Source organism: Lithobates pipiens, unplaced genomic scaffold, assembly GCF_037356315.1.
Source record: "Lithobates pipiens isolate NorthernLeopardFrog02 unplaced genomic scaffold, aLitPip1_a1.2 Scaffold_28, whole genome shotgun sequence".
In the NCBI taxonomy this organism is placed as follows: domain Eukaryota; kingdom Metazoa; phylum Chordata; class Amphibia; order Anura; family Ranidae; genus Lithobates; species Lithobates pipiens.
This window is the reverse complement of record NW_027507789.1, coordinates 154,634,320-154,658,442: the sequence shown is the minus strand read 5'-3', so window position 1 is coordinate 154,658,442 and position 24,123 is coordinate 154,634,320.

Below are 24,123 nucleotides of genomic sequence, written 5' to 3'. Positions count from 1 at the left end.
TGCTCTCCCCACTGCGCCGGAAGCGAAGGGGCGGGGAATAGTCTGGAAAGAACGTCAGGGGCGGGCGGAGTTTCACGCATGGGCACTGTATATAAAATGCAACACGCGTGTGTCGTCCGTACGATCGGTGAACAGAGGGGGAAGCTGACGCGACGAACGTGCAAACGAAGGTAACATTTTGAACTTGGTACATCACTAGGCTACACTGCTTCTAGATTGAGGCTTGCATTAGTGGAGTTTAGACTGACATTAGGGTTTGTCTTGTGTTGTGTCTTGCAGACATTATGGACAGCTTCAATGACCATAGCTTCCTCCCTCTGTTCATCGATAAATAGAGACATGACCATCCTGTGGCAAGCAACACACCCACTATATAGTAACAGACAAAAGAGGCAGGCAGCAATGTTGCAACTGGTTGCGTTTGTGAAGCCGGTGGTCCCCAGGGCAGACGTCAAATATTTAAAAAAGAAAATTGGTAGCCTCAGGAGTACATATATGAGGGAGAGGACCAAGGTGCTGAAGTCCGTGCAATCTGGAGCTTCAGCAGATGACGTTTATGTCCCCACCCTGTGGTATTATGACAGGATGCATTTTTTGGCAGACCAGGCTGATGTCAGGGAATCCCTCTCTACTCTTCCTTCCACGCGTCCTTCTATGCTCCATTCCACACCCGATGAGTCTTGCGACGCCCAACCCGGGAATTCCACTCAGGAAGTACTGTGGGAGCCCAGCTTGAGCCAGGTATAGTATTGTTGTACATATTTGTGGAGTCAAAATGAATGATGTTAACTTGATTTTTGCTCACTAATTGCTGATTTTAGAAAGTGTTTCACATATCAATAGACAGTAGTGGCCAAAACCTTTGGGACAAGAAAGAAAAATGCTGGGCTCAGAATGATAGTCTTTTCTATTGGTTAACAATTTGCAACAGTGTTGATGTGAAAAATGTGTATGTTTGATGAACCAAAAAATCAAACTATGTCCCTTTTTCATACACTGGAAGGGTGTGGAATGCAGCAGCCAGGAGGTGGCTGTGGAAAGTGGCAGCCAGGAGGAGGCGGGGGTAAGCGGCAGCCAGGCGGTGGGCAGCCAAAGGAGCCTCACTGAATGCCAGGTCCCTCCCCTCCGCCTTCCACGCAAAAGGGCAAGAAAGGGGGGAATGTTGAGGAGTCGGCCCTGAGGCTGATTGGTGAGGCTTCTGCGGCACAAGCAAAACCCACCTACCAAGAGTCCTTTGCCGTCATGGTTGCGTGCAAGCTTGATAAAATGGAGCAGGGGCAACAGATCTTGTGTGAGGAGGTTATTCTCCACACCCTCAACAAAGGTCTTTTGGGCCAAATGACACCAGAAACACACTTGTGTCATTTGGCCCATGCCCCTGCTCCTCCTCCTCCTCCTCCTTCTGCCACACCTCCAGCACCACAGCCACAGCCTGGAAGGAAGCATGGAAGGAAGACCAGAATGTGATGACCTGGGTTCAGTCTGGTCTGACAGAAGATGCAGCCTGTTGTAGCACCACAGCCTGGAAGGAAGCATGGAAGGAAGACCAGAATGTGATGACCTGGGTTCAGTCTGGTCTGACAGAAGATGCAGCCTGTTGTAGCACCACAGCCTGGAAGGAAGCATGGAAGGAAGACCAGAATGTGATGACCTGGGTTCAGTCTGGTCTGACAGAAGATGCAGCCTGTTGTAGTACCACAGCCTGGGAACATAGATGTCATCTGCTGCTGTTCCGGGTTTCATGGACTTCAGGACCAGACTTCTCTCCCTCAGACATGTATTCTTCAGGCCACCAATTTTTGAGTTTAAATAGCTGATGTGTGCCCTGGGGGCCAAAGGCTTCACGAATCTCCCCAGTTTCAACATTGCTGCCTCCCTCTTTATCTGTTACTGACAGCGAAATAAAGGTATTTTTTTGTTTGAAGAAATACTTGTGTATGTTTATCCTTCCAAAAGGCCAGTTTATTTGTGAGCAGGCAGGTACATTTCCAAAAAAACTAAGTGAAATAAATAACAAGGGGTAACAACACTAAACAACCTCCTGTAGATTAAAAAAGAAAAACAAAATATCAAAAATAGAATAATGTTGTTGTGGTAAGTTTACACACCAAAAAAAAAAAAAAAAGGAGAAATGAGCAAACTCTCTTTAAAGGAGATTTTTAGGGAATCCAAAAAAAAAAAAACATCCAAAAAAGAATAAACCAAATCTAAAATTGTGTAGATGTGATGCAAACTAAAATTGTATTGCTGAAATGGTTAAAAAAGAGTAATGAAATCCGTTCGGGAGAAGTGTGTGTGACTATGAGCATCAAAAGAAGTTTGTTCTTGCAGCATTGTAAAGAACAAGAGAATGCGCTTGATGAAAGAATTTTTAACATTGCAGCGTGACGAATGTGCTATATCGCTTACGAGCAGTAGTTTTACCTGAACGAGCGCTTCCTTGTCGGAATTTGAATGTGAGCATGCGTGGCACTTTGTCCGTCGGAGTAGGCTACACATGATCGGAGTATGTCCGATCGGACCAGTTTGTCGGAAAATATTTGCAACATGTTGGAAAATTTGGTCCGACGGATATTCCGACGGAATCAGTCCGATGCATACCACACACAGTTGGATTATCCGACAACACGGTCCGATAGGACACATTCCGACGGATTCTCCGACCGTGTGTACAAGGGCTAAGAGGCGGGAGATAACGGATCACCCCGAGTCTGGCTGCTGCCTTAGCTGAGAATGAGCGGTGACAGTCATAGAATGAGCACCCTGCGTACTTGTGACCTAGATCCACTGCTGCATGCCAATACGGGTCCAATTCTTCCCTCCCGTTGGGTTTGCCCTACATAGCAATAATCTAGGCCTTTTTTAAAGCAATCTACCGAGCTGGTCAGAAACAGCTCCTACAGAGCCTTGGGAGCACTCTGCACATGCTCAGTTTGGTGTGTTTTGCTAGAGAGTTCTTTTTTTTTTCTTTTTTCTTGGGAGAATGCAATGTGATCAGCACAGGGCCAATTAGCACTGTCCAGACAGAGGGTCAGGGGTCCTGCAGCTTCATGGGACAGCCAGAGTAGAATGAAAACTCCTCCTATAAGCTTTAACCAGACATTGATAGAAGTCACAAGACAGCTGATGAGAAAAGGTATTTAGCAGGTTATATTTACTAAAATAATTGCATTTCCATGTTCTGTGTACTGTGGGAGACCAGATATAGTGAATGCAGGCTCCTGGGTTTAGTTACACTTTAAAGATGTTTTTAAAGGTGTGTTGGTTTACTTTTAACACTTTATGGGATTGGGTAAGGATGCCAATGTACCCTTGTACTCATTCTCCTGGGAGGGGTTGCTCCTTTTAAAAAAAGGGGCTTCCAGATTTACCCTACCTCCTTTTTGGGACATACTGAGGTAGGAAAGAAGCCCTTTCCCTCAACACTGGGATACGGGTATCTTGCAAGCTCCACCCCAGTGCAAGGTACCACCCCCCCCCCCCCCCAGTGTTAAAAGGCCTGGTATGGTACAGGAAGGAGAGCTGCAAACGTGCTGCCTTCCCTTTTCTGGCCACCCAGGCTGCATGAGTGGATGGGACCTGTTTGGATTATTAAAAGGGAACCCCACACTTTTTTTTTTGTATTTTTGTTTTTACTTTTTTTTAATTACTGCTGCTGTATGTAAGTCAAGCTAATTGTAAAAGAAAGAAATCAATTCCATGGCCAATTATGCACTGTCAGTGTATGCTGTCACTGAGACTGCCCCTAAAAATCATACTGTTCTGTAACACCTTGTACAGCTTTAAGGCATCCCTAATTATTATTATAATTTTTATATATTATTAAGGTTTTATGGTATTATTATATTAAGGTATTATTTATTATACCTTTTCTTTATTATATTAAATATAATAATATAATATATATATATATATATATATATATATATATATATATATATATATATATTTTTTTTTTATCAATAAATAAATAATAAATAAATAAATATTATATAAATATGATATATTATAATATTATATATATATTAAAGGTGTTATTATACCTTTTCATTGTCAGAGCTGCTTTTGCATTTTTTTTTGCACACGTTGGAAAAATAATATTTTAGGTCTGAAGATTAGTTAAAACTCCCAAACATTATATATTTTCTGAAAACAAACACCCTGGAGAATAAAATGGTAATGGTTCCAATTTTTAAATTTTTCCTTTTTCAGACAATATTTCCAAAAGTGTTAATTAAGCGAAAAATGTCAGTAAAAAACAACCAAAACCAACATTTTATAGTAGGACTATAACTATAGTTACTGGTACAAATAGGACAGACACTTCAATGAATAAAAAGTTTATACAAATTTTATCATGCTAAAAAATCACATATACACATATAAAGGACCACTTCTCATATACAATCTCAACGGCCGCAAACCAACCACGGGAATTGTTTAAACTGGTTAATCAATCAATGAATCCGGTGTGCCTAGAACCCCCAGAAAGCGAATCCCAGGATTACTGTGACAAACTGTCGGATTTTTTCATCGATAAAGTCAAAACCATCAGGGAAACAATTTGTCAGAAGAAAACATCCAACCTCAGCCAGCAAATACATAAAGAGGATGTCCGCACCAACATACCGCAACCGCCAAAATTTTCACTATCCCCAATTACCGTAGACACCGCAAAAAACATCATTAATAAACTGCGTGACAGTACCTCACCTATTGACATCATCCCCACAAAACTACTGAAAGAATGCTCCGACATCATGGCTCCAACCATAACCCACCTCATAAACCGATCATTCCACGAAGGGATTGTTCCCAGCATCCTCAAACAAGGCATCGTCAAACCTCTACTCAAGAAACCAAACCTGGACCCTCAGGATCCAAACAACCGTAAGCCAATTACAAGCCTCAACACCATTTCTAAGATCATGGAGAAAGCTGTAGTACATCAGCTACAACTTCACCTGGATACTCACAAACTCCTGGACCCGCTGCAATCAGGCTTCCGCCCGGGTCATGGAACAGAAACAGCTCTCCTCAAGATTTGGGATGACGCCCTCGAAGCGGCAGATGACGGAGAGCCGTGTCTCCTCGTACTGCTAGACCTAAGTGCAGCGTTTGATACAGTAGATCACAATACTCTACTCGTCCGCCTCACAGAAGTAGCCGGAGTCCAAGACATAGATCTCCATTGGTTCGCGTCCTTCCTAGGAAATCGGTCACAGACAGTGAAACTAGGAAAATTCCTCTCCGAAACTCGGGCAGTCACCTGCGGAGTCCCTCAAGGCTCTCCGTTGTCACCCGTTCTCTTCAACATTTACATTCGCCCACTCCTTCAAATCATCAGATGCTCAGATCTCTGCTTCCACTCTTACGCTGACGACACGCAACTTTATTTCCGGATCAATGGAAAAAAAGATCACCAACAACAACTTGAAAACTGCCTCAAATCAATAGAGGACTGGATGACCACCAACTCCCTCCAGCTGAACCAATCAAAGACAGAGCTTCTTATCTTACACCAAAATCATAAGCCCGCAACCAAAACCTCCTGGTCTCCACCAACCGTCTTTGGGCAGACTATCTCCCCAAAGACCAAAGCGAAAAGTCTCGGGGTTATTTTAGACGCACAAATGTCAATGGATGCGCAAATAGGAGCAGTAGTCAGTCGATCTCACCATCTGCTGCGCATGCTTCGCAGACTCATCCCTTTTATCCCAAAGAATGACAAAGCAGTGGTAGTTGGAACAATCATTAATTCACGACTGGACTACGCAAACTCGCTTTACATAGGATTACCACAATATCAACTTGCGCGATTACAACTGATCCAAAACACAGCGGCAAGGCTGATAACAGGAAAAAAACCCTGGGAATCCATTTCTCCTTCACTGAGGAGCTTACATTGGCTAACCGTAAAAAATCGGATCACGTTCAAGACCCTTTGCCTCACCCACAAATGCGTGCATAGAGAAGCTCCGCAATACCTAATGGAGAAAATAAATCATTACACACCAAACCGCAGTCTTCGATCAGCCAACAAAAACCTCCTCCTCGTGCCCAAAGCCCGGTATAAATCCAAGGGGGATCGGAGATTCGCTGTCCAAGGGCCTCGGCTATGGAATGCTCTACCAATCAACATCCGCCTGGAAGAAAATCACCTGGCTTTTAGGAAAAAACTCAAGACCTTCCTCTTTTAGCAGATGATCAAAGCTCGCCACAGCGCCTAGAGGCGATTCAGTTCGCATTGTGCGCTATATAAGTATTTCATTCATTCATTCATTCATATACCCCCCTCCCCCCAAAAAAATAGAGACCTGGATCCCTTAACCACTTGCCGACCTGCTCACGTACATTTACTGCGGCAGGACGGCTCTCCTGCGTGAACCGACATACCTGTACGTCAGTCCGTGCAGGGAGGATGTCCGGAGGATGTCTGCCTCTGTACACGCGTGATTGCAGTGTACAGAGGCAGAACGGGGAACTGCCTATGTGAACAAGGTGATTGTCCATTCTGCCTTGTGTCATGACAGAGATCTACTGTTTCCGGTGATCGGGGACAGTGATCCCTGTCATGTTGCTGGCAGCTCGTCCCCCCTACAGTTAGAACACACCCAGAGAATAGAGTTAACCCCATGATCGCCCCCTAGTGTTAACGCCATTTTTAGAGCACTGATCAATGTAATAATGTCACCAATGTAATAAGGTCCCCAAAAAGTGTCATTTGGTGTCAGATTTGTCTGCCGCAATGTCATAATCTCGCTAAAAATCGCAGATCACCGCCATTACCAGTAAAAATTATAAAAAATAAATAAAAATCTCTAAATCTATCCTGTAGTTTGTAGACGCGGCAACTTTTGCGCAAACCAATCAATATATGCATATTGCAATTTTTTTTACCAAAAATATATAGAAGAATATATATCAGCCTAAACTGATGAATACTTTTTTTTTTTACTTATTTTGGATATGTATTATAGCAGAAAGTCAAAAAAGTTTTTTTTTCAAAATGGTCGCTCCCTTTTTGTTTATAGCACAAAGAATAAAAACCACAGAGGTGATCAAATACCACCAAAAAAAACCTCTATTTGTGGGTAAAAAAAGACATCAGTTTTGCTTGGGTACAACATTTCACGACCGCGCAATTGTCAGTTAAAGCGACTCAGTGCTGAATCACAAAAAATAGCCTGGTCATTGACGGGGTAAATCCTTCTGGGGCTGAAGTGGTAACAAGATTAAACAGAACAGTGCTGTGTAATCTGCCCCCCTCTAAACTGTAAAAAACCTGGCTGATCCTGCCACTTCCTGTATCCCCTGCTTTGCACTGACCACGATAATCAGGGCTGCGAAACTGAGATATCATTAGTGAAAAACAGTACACTGTACACACATAGTTAGGCACACTTTTAACCCCTTCATTGCCCTAGATGTTAACCCCTTCCCAGCCAGTGCCATTAGTACAGTGACAGTGTATAGTATCATCACTGATCACATGTCAGTGGCAGTTAGTCAGTTCTCCTTAGCATCATTTAGTGGTAGATTGACTGCCGCACTATCGCAGTCCAATTACAAATCGCTGATCGCCACCATTAGTAGTATAAAAAAAATTCCAGTATATATATCATAGTTTTTAGGTGCTATAACTTTTACGCAAATCAATCAAAATGCACTTATTGTGATTTTTTTTTATCAAAAACATGTAGCAGTAAAAAATTTTGGCTAAAATTTATGAAGAAATTAGATTGTTTTAAAAAATTGTATTGGATATGTTTTATGGTAGAAAGTAAAAATGTTTTTTTTTTTTTTAATTTTCCGCATTTTTGGTTTATATTGCAAAAAAATTAAAAACACAGTGGTGATCAAATTCCATCAAAGAAAAGCTCTAAAAAAATATTAAAATATATTTTGGGTACAGTGTTGCACGACCACGCAATTACCAGTGCCCAATAACAAAAAATGACTTGGCCATTAATCTTTCCGAGCTCAAATGGTTAAAGTGAACTAGGAATAATGGTCTTGGACTTATTGCTCTCACTCGGGCGTGTGTGGCAATATGCAACATGCAACTTGTATTGCAAGCGTCATTTTCCTATGTAGATGCCCCCCAACAACTTACGGGCTATTCTGTAAGCAGTTGTCTCTGATATTTCCTGATATTTCCTTTCCATTAGAAGGTTCTATATATTAATAGGTACTTTATTTACTTGATTTTTTGGTAAACACGTGCAGCTTACCCCGATTATTGGCAGAAACGCGTCAGGTTTTCAACTAAGGGTGCCTAGCTAAGCTTCTTTTAATTATGAATTCCAATAAGATTATTCTCCCATGTCTGTACCTTTATCATGTGATTAATGCATTTCGGATTTGTAATTTTATTGATTTATTGATTTATGTATTAATTTGTAAGAATTGTATTAATCATGTCAATCAATTGTTTGCATTACATTTATTATTATTATTATATTTATTATGTTACTCTTTTATGATTATATCCATATTATATATAGCTTTATTTATTATGCTTTAAAAATCATGGACTACCCTCAGGGGTTAAAGACATCAAATCAAAATTAAAATTAATTTAATCTATGTATTAATTTATACATATTATCCTTATCCACAATGACATGTTTCATGCTAAGTCCCACTTGTGACAGGTCACTTTTCTTTTATTTTCCCCGACAGATATGTTCATGCTTACATGTTTGCATATGTGAGGACAGGAAATTATTTATTTATTTTTTTAAGTGATTGTGTGTAGCTTTATTTTAGGGATTTTTTTTATTTTCACTTAAATGCTTATTTATATCACATCGATAACAAAAAGTTCCCTATATGATTTAAATATTTTTAAGACAGGTTCTCTTTAAAGCGGGATTCCGCTCTTTTTTTTTTTCTTTCTTACCTGTGTTACAGGTGGGCGACTGCTACCTTCGCTTAGCATCCACATCCGGCGTTTTTTTGACCCCCGGCGCGACGATTCTTTTCCTCAGGATGACTTTTAAAAAAGTGCTCTGGCATTTTCCATTTTAAGTGTGGGCGTCTGAAGCCCACAGGCATTTACTTCCTGTATATCGATGACGCTCGGCTCCCAGCATGCTCCGCTCCATCTCGCACATGCTCAGTGTGCAATGGTGGTAATGGCAGATACAGCTGCCTGCCCACTTTAAAAATGGCAAATTCGGACACGCCCTCGTCACGTAACCGGCATCCTAACGAAATCTCACGAGATTTCGCAATTTCATTGTCCCCCCATGGATTCTTGGGAAATTTCCCAGGGACCATTGCGAGGACGATAACCACGCCTACTCCCACGGGAGGACAACCCGGAAGTCAGCAGAAACATCTGAAATAAAAGGTAAGTAAAGAATATTTTTTTTATTCAGGGTTCATTTAGGTAAGTATTCTATCTTGTGATTTTAATAATATGAAGTTTAATTTTTAGGTACCAAACCGCTTTAACAAGACATGTCTGACCTTCCTCCCTTTTGAAGCTAATGAAAGGCAAATTGCCCTCCATTAATTTCTTCCCTGGCTTCAATGGGAAAGGGTTCTTTCTAGGTAGGAGATATCAGCGAACGGCAAATTTGTTCATGCCTAATTAAAGCTGGTAGACTGTCAAGATTCTAGTGCAATAGAAATTAGTAGGAAAAATATTTCAGTCTCTGTTTGAGATTTTAAGATGAATTGCTTCACAATGCTTATAGCTGCAGAGGTGATTGAGGGCTTGTTTAAAATAATTTTACAGATTGTTCAGAATTTGATGATACTTTAGTATGCAATGCATTGTCTATTTAAAAGCTCTTTACTGTTTGTTAGAACATGCAAATACTTTATTGTCCATAGTCTGGGAAAAGGAGCACTTTAAAAGGGGATTAATGCATAAAAAATAAAATAAAAAATAAAATATTGAATAATCAAAAATGCCAATGCTTTAGTAATCTGGTATTTTATGCCACTATTTAAAAAAGTACACCCTATTTTGCCACTTATTTCAAATGTCATCCAGTGCACATGAAAACCTGTAAATGTTTGGATAAATTGAATTTTTTAAACACACAGAAATGTTAACATAACTATTTTGTTATAATATGAGTTGAAGTTTGAATGGGGAATTCCATTTATGTAAAAATATTATTTTGTTAATCAGATAGGGTCAGTTCCGTCAGCCTGCAAGAGGAAATCAGTTAGTATGACTTGAATGGGAAATGAAAGTACCACTGAAACCAAAAGCACAAGCTCATTCTTATAACAAAACTAAATGCAAAGTATTTTTTATAAGCTCAGCTACTTACATCATAAAGTGGAATCTGGAGATTTTTGAAGAATTTTTTATTTTTTTTTACTTAGAAATGTGAAAGTGATGTCCTTAATTTAGTTTTGAGCTGGACATTAGTGGTTCCAAATTATTAACTACTGCAGTAGTGAACAGATACAAAAGATACGCTCAGCATCTTTCCAAATAACTGTTCTGCTTTATTATGATGCAATTGAAGGTTTTTATATTCATGATTACGTAGGTATCACATTAATATTACAATTGTATGTTTATGGTAACAAGGGGCGTTACATGGGCAGGCTAATTGTAATCAGGACTCGAAAGAATGCAAAACATGTACTGAAAACATTATTATTGCCGTGTGCACAGTGAGGGCAGTGTGCAATACATAATAGAATACAGTTATATACAGAACTTACAAATTTCCTGGACAAGTTTGTAATAATATACAGTATCTCACAAAAGTGAGTACACCCCTCACATTGTTGTAAATATTTTATCATATCTTTTCATGTGACAACACTGAAGAAATGACACTTTGCTACAATGTAAAGTAGCGAGTGTACAGCTTGTATAAGATTGTAAATTTGCTGTCCCCTCAAAATAACTCAACACACAGCCATTAATGTCTAAACCCCTGGCAACAAAAGTGAGTACACCCCTAAGTGAAAATGTCCAAATTGGGCCCAATTAGCCATTTTCTCTCCCCGGTGTCATGTGACTCGTTAGTGTTACAAGGTCTCAGGTGTGACTGGGGAGCAAGTGTGTTAAATTTGGTGTTATCGCTCTCATGCACTCATACTGGTCACTGGAAGTACAATATGGCACCTCATGGCAAAGAACTCTCTGAGAGTCTGAAAAAAATGAATTGTTGCTCTACATAAAGATAGCCTAGGCTATAAGAAGATTGCCAAGACCCTGAAACTGAGCTGCAGCACGGTGGCCAAGACCATACAGCAGTTTAACAGGACAAGTTCCTCTCAGAACAGGCCTCGCCGTGGTCGACCAAAGAAGTTGAATGCATGTGTGTAGCGTTATATACAGAGGTTGTCTTTGGGAAATAGACGTATGAGTGCTGCCAGCATTCCTGCAGAGGTTGAAGGGGTGGGCCATAAGCCGCCCACTGTATCAAATTGGTCTGCATAACTGTCGTCCGTCCCAGAAGAAAGCCTCTTCTAAAGATGATGGACAAGAAAGCCTACAGTTTGTTGAAGACAAACAGACTAAGGACATGGATTACTGGAACCATGTCCTGTGGTCTGATGAGACCAAGATAAACTTATTTGGTTCAGATGGTGTCAAGCATGTGGGGAAGCAACCAAATGAGGAGTACAATGACAAGTGTGTCTTGCCTACAATCAAGTATGGTGGTGGGAGTGTCATGGTCTGGGGCTGCATAAGTGTCATAAGATGCGCAAGGGTAAAGCTCTCTTGCGCACAGTTGTGCACAATAGGAATGTGCTAAAGCACACGAGCACACGCACACACAGGGTGTGACCCCTCGCTGACCTATAAAGGAAGTGAGGTCATCCAAACACACTGCTGGTTCGTTTTCAGCTTCTTGTGATTCCCACGTCTGCTCTTGTGATCTGTATTACCCGCTGTGACCCAGATTGCCTCATCGACCTCGCTGATCTTCTCCTGACCCGACCTCTGGCTTGACCTTGGACTCCTGCTTTATGAACGTGTTTGACCCTCAGCCTGCATCTGGACTTACCTGCTATCTCCTGTTTTTGACCCCTGGCTTGTCTTTGGATTACCCTTCTGTCTCAGCGTTCCTGGTACTTGTTGTCTTCTGATCTGGACTGTGTTTGACCCCTGGCCTGCCTCCTGGATTCTGCCTTTGCCTTACAGACTTGCTACCATTGCTTCTGGACCTTCCCACGGGACATCACCTTTCAGCTCTGCTCAAGCTACCTTCTGATCTACTAGCAAGTGACTGTCCTACTGGTAGCTTGTGCCTCTTGGTGCAACCACCCTCTGTGCCACCTTCAGGGGTGGTCTGTGCCGAGTCGCAACAGCAACTGCTCTCGGCATCTTGGCCTCGGTGAGTATATTTATACGATAGTACGAACCAGCCATGACAGAGGCCAACAGAGCGGGTTCTCCATTAGAAGTCCTGTGCCAGCAAGTCTCGGCACTCACAGAAGCAGTACAGAAACTACAGGATGGCTATGCACAGATCGACAGCAGGCTTCAGCAACTACCCACAGCTCCGGCACCCACAAATCCTACGCAGGCCTCCGCTAGCAGTGCCTCCACACCTCAAGTCCAGCCTCCACCCGCTATGATGATGGCGGTACCATGAGTCCCCACGCCTGAGTGATTTTCAGGCGACCGTAAAAAATTCAGAGCCTTTAAAAATGCATGTTCCTTGTACTTGGCCTTGCAACCCAGGACCTTTTCTTCGGAGATCATCAAGGTCGGGTTTATTATTTCTCTTTTGGCTGAGGAACCCCAGGCCTGGGCCCATAGCCTTATGGAACAGAGAAGTCCCTTGTTAAACTCCATGGACACCTTCTTTGAGGCCATGGGACAATTATATGACGACCCTCAGCGTACTGCCACGGCTGAGGATACCCTGCATGCCCTCTCACAGGGGAGGAGACCGGTGGAGGATTACACTGTTGAGTTTCGAAAGTGGTCAGCTGACACCGGCTGGAACGAGGCGGCCCTGCGTTATCAATACCGGTTAGGGCTCTCCGAGAACCTAAAGAACGAGTTGGCCCGAGTAGAGACTCCTGCCTCCCTGGAGGAATTAATCCAGCTGGCCACAAAACTGGACAGGCGGATGCGCGAGCGGCGCTCCGAATGCCTCCAGGCACCTCTGTCTAGTTGGATGCTTCCTAAGGCCACTGCCCATCCTGGTCCTTTTGGGTCCCTCGGCTTCGGAGGGGGAGCCCATGCAGCTGGGTTTGGTCCGTCCTCGCCTCACCCCAGAAGAGCGACAACGGAGACGCCAAGCCAATCTGTGCTTATACTGTGGGGGGCTTGGACATTTCATTCACAGCTGCCCCATGAGACCCTGTAAGTTGCCCCTATGGTGTATAATGAACTACCGGAGTATTGGTCCTGCTCAAACTTATGTGACTCTCTCTGTTTCCCTACAGCCGGCGGAAGAGAAGATCCCACTCCCAGCCGTGATTGACTCGGGGGCATGTAGTTGCTTTTTGGACATCTCCCTTGCACAGCAACTACTCATTCCAAGCCAGAATAAAGGAACACATCTTCTAGTCCATTTAGCAGATGGATCTCTGCCACACTCAGGTCCAGTAACACAGGAGACACTACCCCTACTTACTATTACAGACTCCAGCCATAGAGAACTCCTGCGCTTTCTAATATCATCTCCCATGTTCCCTATCATCCTGGGACTTCCCTGGTTGCAGGCTCATGATCCCCAGATCAGTTGGAACAAGAAGGAAGTGTCCTTTACGTCCGCCTATTGTGTGCAGCACTGTTTTCATTCTGTTCCAGCTTGTATGACTGTGGCCCCCGCCACTAATCACCTTCAGCACATTCCCCAGGCCTATTCCGAGTTTAAGGACGTCTTCGATAACAAGAAGGCTGACCTTCTACCACCACACCGATCATATGACTGCCCCATTGAACTGTTACCCGGCTCTGAGATCCCCCCCGCCTGCGGGGGGAAATTTTCTTTGTTGGAAAAAAGGATGGATCCCTTAGGCCAGTGATGGCGAACCTTGGCACTCCAGATGTTTTGGAACTACATTTCCCATGATGCTCCACTACACTGCATCACTGCCTTAGGCCATGTGTAAACTACAGGGAACTTAAGAAAGTCACAATCAAAAATCGCTATCTACTTCCACTCATCCCTGAGTTATTCCAGCGCTTCCGATCTGCCACAATATTATCCAAATTGGACTTGCAGGGGGCCTACAATCTCATTAGAATCCGTGCTGGGGATGAATGGAAGACAGCCTTCAGATCGAGATTTGGCCACTATGAATATCTTGTTATGCCCTTTGGCCTGTGCAATGCCCAGGCCACATTTCAGCATTTAGTAAATGATATCTTCAGAGACTATCTTGATGATTTTATAGTGGTATGTTTGGATGATATCCTTATTTTCTCTGCTTGTCTTGAGCTCCACAGGGTCCACGAGCGGAAAGTCCTCACCATCCTCCGACAACATCGGCTGTACCTTAAGGCGGAGAAATGTGAATTTGAAATAACTACCGTTCAATTCTTAGGATTCGTCATTTCTACCGAAGACATCTCCATGGACCCCCAAAAGATCAAGGCAATCTTGGAATGGCCTGCTCCAAGGGATAAGAAAGCCATGCAAAGGTTTATAGGCTTCGCTAATTTCTATCGCAGATTCAATGCCGGGTTCTCTTCAATAGTCGCCCCCATTACTCAGCTAACCCGCCAACACACCCGATTTCAGTGGTCTCAAGAAGCCCAAGAAGCCTTTACCAAACTAAAGACTTTGTTCACCTCAGCTCCTATTTTACGGCATCCTGATCCAGTACTACCCTTTGTACTGGAAGTAGATGCCTCAGAGACAGCCACAGGAGCCATCCTCTCACAACGACAAGGGCCTAAAGCTTTGTTACACCTGGTTGCTTTCGCATCTCGAAAGCTGAGCCCACCGGAGAGGAATTATGACGTAGGCGACCGAGAACTATTGGCCATTAAGTTCGCTCTGGAGGAGTGGAGATACCTCTTGGAGGGAGCCACTCATCCCATCACAATATTCACAGATCACAAGAATCTTGAATATCTGCAGACTGCCAAGCCCTTAAGACCCCGTCAAGCCCGTTGGGCGCTATTCTTTTCAAGATTCCAGTTCCATATCTCGTACCGGCCCGGATCCAAGAACAACAAAGCGGATGCGCTCTCACGCATGTTCCCTGAGTCTTCCCAGGTAACGGAGCCTAGTACGATCTTGTCGCCTCAAAACGTCCTTCTACTCCCACAGCCTGACTTAATTACGGCCATCAAAACGGCTTCAGTCCATTGCAATGACCCAGTCCTATCTACCTTGGAAAAACGTGACAATCTGTTTTGGGCCCGAAACAAGGTCTTTGTTCCCCCTGAGATTAGGACTCAAGTTCTAAGGACTTGTCATGATCACAAATTGGCCGGCCACTTTGGGACACAGAAAACAGCGGAACTGATCTCTCGTTCCTTCTGGTGGCCAGGTTGGAGACAGGACTGCCAGACTTACATTGCCTCTTGTGTACTGTGCCAGCGTAACAAGAGTCTCAAGACCAAGCCCTGGGGCCTGTTAAGGCCTTTGCTCATTCCTGGCCGGCCTTGGTCAGACGTGTCAATGGATTTTATTGTGGAGCTACCGCCTTCGGAAGGATTCACCACAATCCTGGTAGTAGTCGACCGTCTTTCAAAGATGGCCCATTTCCTACCTATGGTCGGGACCCCCTCTGCTCTGGAAACTGCCAATCTCTTTATTAGGGAGGTTGTCAGGCTCCATGGGGTTCCCAGCAGTATCACGTCAGATAGAGGTCCTCAGTTCACCTCTAGATTCTGGAGAGAACTCTGCAAGGCACTGGATATCAAGATCTGTTTGTCATATCATCCCCAAAGTAACGGGCAAACTGAACGGACAAACCAAACCCTTCAGCAGTATCTCCGCTGCTTTTGTTCAGGATCTCAAAATGATTGGTCAGCCCTGTTGCCATATGCAATATTTGCCTACAACAATTCAATTCATACAATTACCAACCAGACTCCCTTTTGGATCAACTGTGGGTTTCACCCTTCTTTCCTCCCCAATTCCATCCCAGAATCTACTGTTTCTGCGGTCCAAGATCGGATAACCGCCATCCAATCTAATTTCCAAAGGATCCAGGAGACCATACAGAAGGCCCAGGATGATTACAAGAAATACCATATACCAGATAGGGGAAGGAAGAAGAACCCTACCTTTAAAATTGGCGAGGAAGTCTGGCTATCTGCCGCTAATCTTAAACTTCCTTGTCCCACACGCAAGCTGGGTCCCAGATTCATAGGACGGTTCAACATCAAGAGAGTAATAAATCCTGGAGCTTTTGAACTAGCTCTCCCTGGATCGTACAGGATACACCCTGTTTTCCATGCCTCCCTTTTGAAGCCATTGGTCCCTAGTCCTTTTCCTGGAAGAGAAGTGCCTCCTCCTCCACCCATCAAGATCGATGGAGAAGATGAATTTGAAGTGGAAGCTTTACTAGGATGCAGGAAAGTCGGTAGGCAAATACAATACCTGGTAAAATGGAAGGGGTATCCTTCAGAAGATCACTCCTGGAAACCATCCAAGAATCTTCATGCTCCCAGATTAATGAAGACATTCCATCAGCAACATCCGGAATTGATGGCTAGCTTGGGCGTCCGGAGGCCGCCTCTCGGGGGGGGGGCACTGTCATAAGATGCGCAGGGGTAAAGCGCTCTGGCGCACAGTTGTGCACAATAGGAATGTGCTAAAGCACACGAGCACACACACACAGGTTGTGACCCCTCGCTGACCTATAAAGGAAGTGAGGTCATCCAAACACACTGCTGGTTCCTCTTCAGCTTCCTGTGATTCCCAAAACTGCTCTTGTGATCTGTATTACCCGTTGTGACCTGGATTGCCTCATCGACCTCGCTGATCTTCTCCTGACCTGACCTCTGGCTTGATCTTGGACTCCTGCTTTCTGAACGTGTTTGATCCTCAGCCTGCATCTGGACTTACCTGCTATCTCCTGTTTTCGACCCCTGGCTTGTCTTTGGATTACCCTTCTGTCTCAGTGTTCCTGGTACTTGTTGTCTTCTGATCTGGACTGTGTTTGACCCCTGGCCTGCCTCCTGGATTCTGCCTTTGCCTTACAGACTTGCTACCATTGCTTCTGAACCTTCCCACGGGACATCACCTTTCAGCTCTGCTCAAGCTACCTGCTGATCTACTAGCAAGTGACTGTCCTACTGGTTGGCCTCGGTGAGTACATTTATATGATAATAAGTGCTGCCGACACTGGGGAGCTACAATTCATTGAGGGAACCATAAATGCCGACTTGTACTGTGACATACAGAAACAGGGCCTGATCCCCTCCCTTCGGAGACTGGGCTTCAGGGCAGTATTCCAACATGATAATGACTCCAAATACACCTCCAAGACGACCACTGCCTTTCTAAAGAAGCTGAGGGTAAAGACGATGGACTGGTCAAGCATGTCTCCAGACCTAAACCCAATTGAGCATCTGTGAGGCATCCTCATTTGGAAGGTGGAGGAGCGCAAGGTCTCTAAGATCCACCAGCTCCATGATGATGTCATGGAGGAGTGGAAGAGGACTCCAGTGGCAATCTGTGAAGCTCTGTAGGGTTAAGGCAGTGCTGAAAAATAATCATTTTTAATAAATAATAATTGGCCACAAAATATTGACACTTGGGTGCAATTGGGTGCAATTTGGACATTCTCACTTAGGGGTGTACTCACTTTTGTTGCCAGCAGTTTAGCCATTAATGGCTGTGTGTTGAGTTATTTTGAGAGGACAGCAAATTTACACTGTTATACAAGCTGTACACTCACTACTTTACATTGTAGCAAAGTATCGTTCCTTCAGTGTTGTCACATGAAAAGATATAATAAAATATTTACAAAAATGTGAGGGGTGTACTCACTTTTGTGACATACCGTATGTACATAGGTACAATCGTGTTTTTTCATGACATATGCAAGTTCTACTTCTTGAATAGGAGCATTGCACAAAAGGGCCATTCCTCAAACTCAGAACAAGTCTATCAGTTACTGTAGGCCCTATTTATTGAAAACCGACTTTGCGTAGCAGAGATTTGGTGGTATTTTTGCTAAATAAACCAAAAAAGACCAACATTTTTGAAAAAAAACTATTTTCTTTTTTTTCTATTATAACATTTTGCAAAAAAATTGTTCTTCGTGAATTTTGGCCAAAATCTATTCTGCTACATTTCTTTGCTGAAAATAACCCTAATGAGTGCTTACTTTTCAGTCTGTAGGAAAGTTTTAGGCCCCTTTCACACGGGACGGATCAGTAATGATCCGCCCCGTGATGATCCGCTCGCTCAGCGGGGATCGCTCCGTTGTCCCCGCTGAGCCGGCGGCGGACAGGGCGGTCTCTGCACACTGTGCAGGGACCGCCCTGTCAGCTCTCCGCTCTCCTCTCTGGGGATCGGATGAGCACGGACCGTCTGTCCGTGTTAATCCGATCCGCTCTGCAGACGGATAGAAAAATAGGATTTCCTCCATCTGCAGAATCGGACAGTAGTGAAGGCGGACGAAATCGGGTGTCTGCTGATGTTCATCCGCAGACACCCGCTATCCCATAGGGATGAATGTATGCCCGTATTTCATCCGCAAACGGATGGATGAAATACGGACATATCGTCTGTATGTGTGAAAGGGGCCTTACAGTCCACAAACTATGGCGTATGTATCTGAAAATGTATCAATTGTGATGTACTGACTGTCCCAAAAATGCCAGGACAGTACAACCCCACCCCCTCCCCCCAAATGACCCCTTTTTGGAAAGTAGATAGTCCATGGTATTTAGTAAGAGGCATTGTGAGTTTTTGAAGTTGTAATTTTCTTCTCACAATTGTTTAAAAATGTAAACTATTTTTAACAATTTTTTTTACATACTGTAACAAGTGCAATACAGTTTCATCATATAACTGGTGTGGCACTGATCAGGGACAATAACTGGTTACAGTATGTAAAAAGAGAAATAAATAATGTTTTTACATTTTTTTTCAATTTTTTTTTTAACATTTTTTCTTTTTTCTTTTTGCATACTGTGACCAGAACAACACAGTGTTATCACAGTAACACTGTACTCCTCTAGGGAGGTGATCAATATATATATATATATATATATATATATATATATATATATATATAACAATTTTACTGCATGGAATTGATTCATTCAGTGTTTTCTACTGTGATTAGCTGTGATTGGCAACAGCACATCGCATGGTACAGGTGGTCTGTGCCATGCAATCACTGTGACCAATCACAGGAATCAATACAATAGTACACAATGAATGGCGTGAATGAAAGCCATCCATTGTGTACAGCTGCCATGCAATCTGCTGTGATTGCTCACACCTATCACATGGTATCGGCTCTGTCATTAAAAAAAGTCTAGTTAAACAAAGTTGTCTAGTTAAACAAAATAAGTATACTCCTCAGCATTATCTAGTGGCCACAATGCGGTATTTTCCACATTCACACATTGTCAGAAACCATGAATCAGACTGAGACAGAAGTACAGTTAAATCACATTTGTTTATTAATAATAATAATAATAATAATAATAATAAAAGGTAAACAGAGTAAACGTAGTCAAAACATAGCCAGAGTTCAGGAACTGGAACGGATAGTCAAACAAGCCAAAGCATCAGAGCTGCCAGAGATGAGTGTAGTAACAGCAAGCAGGATCTTGAGCCAGAAGGAATGTTAGCCAAGCAAGTCTTAAAGTGGTTGTAAACCCACTTTGAGAAAAAAAAACTCACACCTGCAAGACAAAGGCATAATGAGCTAGTATGCATAGCATACTAGCTCATTATGTAATACTCACCTGAGATCAAAGCCCTCGCTGCATTGCCTGTACACCACTCCGGAGGCCGACATCACTCTCGGGGGTTACTTCCGGGTATTGCGGCTCTGGCGCTGCGATTGGCCAGAGCCGCGATTACGTCACACACTCACTGATCAATGGTACGTACGTGCCATCGCTTCAGTTTGTGTCAGTACACATGTGCCAATGATGTCGTGACATGCAATACAGGGGATATCTCCTAAACGGCCCTGGGTGACTCACCTGTTGATGATATCCTGCTAGTAGTCCTGCCTACTTAAGCCATCCACGTTAAGCCATCTACTTAAGCCGTTTCACGTCTCTCTGAGTCCTGATATCAGCAGGGAATTCTAAGCCCCGTCCGCCTCTCTTCTGATATGATAGCTATAGTCAGTGGGCGGGGCTGAGAATTCCCCGCTCACGTCAGGACTCAGAGAGATGTGAAACATGATGGGCCAGGAGTCACATGATTGGGATATATTGTACTTACTACTGTGAAATTTGGTATGAAGTGATATATTTTGTAAAAAAGTACATACAGAGGGGCCATTGTAACACAGAATTTATGAAAGGGAAGTAGTTTTAAAAATACGCTCGGATCTCTTTCCCGGGAGGGGCGGGGCAAGTCGGGATGCCATCACCTGCCATCGATTTTCTGATCCTCATGCATCAATGCCGCATCGGTGACACCCGAATCGCGATGCATCAATGCAATGATTCATTTCAGTACCCCTAGCATCATGTCTGCATTCTCTGATCACCTCCTGTATCCTGTCCGCATCCTCTGACCGCCTCCTGTATCCTGTCCGCATCCTCTGACCACTTCCTGTATCCTGTCCCCATCCTCTGACTGCCTCTTGTATCCTGTGTGCATCCTATGACCACCTCCTGTATCCTGTCCACATCCTCTGACCACCTCCTCTATCATGTCGGCAGTCTCTGACCATCTTTTGTCTTTTATAATAATCCGCCGGGGTGGGGGACTATGGGAGGAGTCAGATTTGAAAGGACTGTGTAGAGGAGACAATAGGATAAAACCAGAGCCACCAACCTGAAGCCGTCTGACTGAGCCCTGCACGGTGCACCTGAGAGGAGGTCAGTGACAGAGTTCCCCCTTAGATCAGAGATGTACTGATCTCCAGCATTCCCCTTTACGTCACAGTTCCCTTGCACATTTTCTGCTGAGTCATGTCTTCAGATTTACCAAAACCATATAGTATGAGGTCAAACCTTAGGAATTTCAATTTGTATGCACTCAGGCAGCCCCTTGCACTACATGGTTTTGCTAAATCTGAAGAGAGAAATCAGCAGAAAATCTGATAGTGTGTATGGGGCTTAAGGGGGAATCCTGCAGACTCTGATATATGGGGGAACTCTGTGCTGGCTGTGTTATATTAATCTGACCTTCATGTAAATAAAAAAATATGTTTTTTTACTTTTGTTTAACTTAAACACATTAAACACACACACACACACACACGCACAATAATAGCTTTATCTAAATGTTTATAGCTTAAATATTGATATTTGCACGGTTTAGCACAGAAATCGTCCATTTTGGGCACGTTTTTGCAGTGCCAGTAAACAATATGTCTCTGGCAGTAAATGGCATGATTATTTGTCAGTAAAAAATTGATGCCATTTGTAAATGTTGGCATCCTGACAGTAAATTTCACTTCGGAGGGGCGGGGGGTGTTAACCATTGTGTATGGTGTGTGGGCTTTAAAGGCCACTCTTTTGCCTCTGCACTTATGTGTTACGTGGGTGGTAAAAGGTTAAGAATCAAACTTATAAAGACACAAAAAAGTCTTATTGCCATCCCATAATGGGAAATAACAATGGGAAAACATTAAACACAACCTGTAAAGTTTAACTGATGGCAAAATCAAAAAGATGATGCAGCCAGTCACAGCAGTTTTTGTTTTTCTGAGCCTCCCAGTATCATGGTTTTATTACGTGTTCATTCTGATAGTAGATCCATTATTTTTCCAAGTCATTTAACAGACTGACACAACTGCTTTTTTTAGCAGTGAAATCACAAAGAGATGTTGTCACTTTGTGGACCAGATCATGTTAAAGCTGAACTCCAGGCAGTAACCTCTTTCCCTGCTTTAAAGCGGGAGTAAACCCGCTGACTTTTTCTTTTTTTTTCTACACCTGTATGGGAAAAGACATAATGAGCTAGTGTGCACCGCATAAAGGCACTATGCCACCCCAACCTCCCCTATACCACCCCAACTTGTCCTATACCACCCCAACCTCCCTTATACCGCCCCAACCTGCCCTATACCACCCCAATCTCCCATATACCACCCTAACCTCCCCTATACCACCCCAACTTACCATATACCACCCTAACCTGCCCTATACCACCCCAATCTCCCCTATACCATCCCAACCTGCCCTATACCACCCCAATCTCCCCTATATCACCCCAACCTGCCCTATACCACCCCAATCTCCCATATACCACCCCAATCTCCCATATACCACCCTAACCTCCCCTATACCACCCCAACCTGCCCTATACCACCCCAACTTACCATATACCACCCTGACCTGCCCTATACAACCCTGACCTGCCCTATACTATCATTTACGGGGGCCGTTTGGGTGTATGCCCTGTGACCGTGCGCTGCCTGCAAAGCACTGGGCAGGATAGACAGGAGGGGGGAAAGGGAGGTGACATCATGTTTTGCCGCACCAGGAGACACCAACCCTAGTGACGCCACTTCCTCCACCCCACACTCACTCATTCATGTCTTTATGGACCTTTCTTTGTGCTCGCTTGCTCTGGGGGCACCCAAGGAAGCTCATTCCCGAGCCACTGCCATGTGTATCCATTCACACACAGAGTGTGACTCAGCCCCTCCCCTGCTCTCTCTTTATTGACTCACTGGTTGTGATCGGCAGTCATTGGCAGCCAGTGGCTCCTGATGCTGTCTCAGCCAATGAGGAGGAAGAGACCCGGGGGAGCCATTGCTCTCATGCATATCTCTGGATCAAGATGGGGCTCAGCTAAGTATTATTATTATTTTTTGTGGGGTTATTTTATGTAATGTGTATTTTTGCTGTACTGTATCTGAATAATATTAATGTGAAATGTGTTTGATGTATTGATATAAGAATTTTTTTTTATAATAAAGATTACTGAATTTAAAAAAAAGTATTAGGGTCCTTTCACACGGGGCAGATCAGTTCTGATCCGCCCCGTGGATATCCGTTTGCTCAGCAGGGATCACTCTGTCGATCCCCGCTGAGCAGGGAGATGACAGGTCTGTCTCTGCACACTGCGCAGGGACGGACCTGTCACAGCGCCGCTCTCCCCTATGGGAGATCGGATGACGACGGACCGCAGTGCCCATCGTCACCCGATTCGATCCGCAGACGGATGGAAAAATAGCTTTTTCCTCCGTTACACTTTTTCGGATCGGAGCGGGTCGGATGTCAGCGGACATGTCACCGCTGACATCCGACGCTCCATAGAGCTCTATGGAGCATCCGTTCAGATCCGCCTGAAAAACTGACAGGCGGGCCTGAACGGGACGTCAGTGTGAAAGGGGCCTAAGTGGGGGCTTGGAGGGGGCTGCTACACACAAAGTTTTTTACCTTCATGCATAGAATGCATGGAGGTGAAAGACCTTGAGTCTTCACAACCACTTTAACCACTTTCAGACCGGACCATTTTGCTGGTAAATGACCAGAGGTCTTTTTACACTTTGGCACTGCGCTGCTTTAACTGGTAATTGCGCGGTCATGCAATGTTGTACCCAAACAATATTTGCGTCCTTTTCTTCCCACAAATAGAGCTTTCTTTTGATGGTATTTGATTGCCTCTGCGATTTTTATTTTTTGCGATATAAACGTAAAAAGACCGCAAATTTTGAAAAAAAATGATATTTTCTACTTTTTGTTATTAGAAAAATCCAATAAACTCAATTTTAGTCATACATTTAGGCCAAAATGTATTCAGCCACATGTCTTTGGTAAAAAAAAAGTCAATAATTGTATATTTATTGGTTTGCGCAAAAGTTGGCACATCTACAAACTAAGGTACGTTTTCTGGAATTTACGCAGCTTTTAGTTTACGACTGCCTATCTCATTTCTTGAGGTGCTAAAATGGCAGGGCAGTACAAAACCCCCCCAAATGACCCCATTTTGGAAAGTAGACCCCCTAAGGAAATTGATAAGAGGCATGTTGAGCCCATTGAATATTTTATTTTTTTGCCTCAAGCGATTGAATAATGACAAAAAAAAAATTTTTTTTTTTTTTTACACAAAG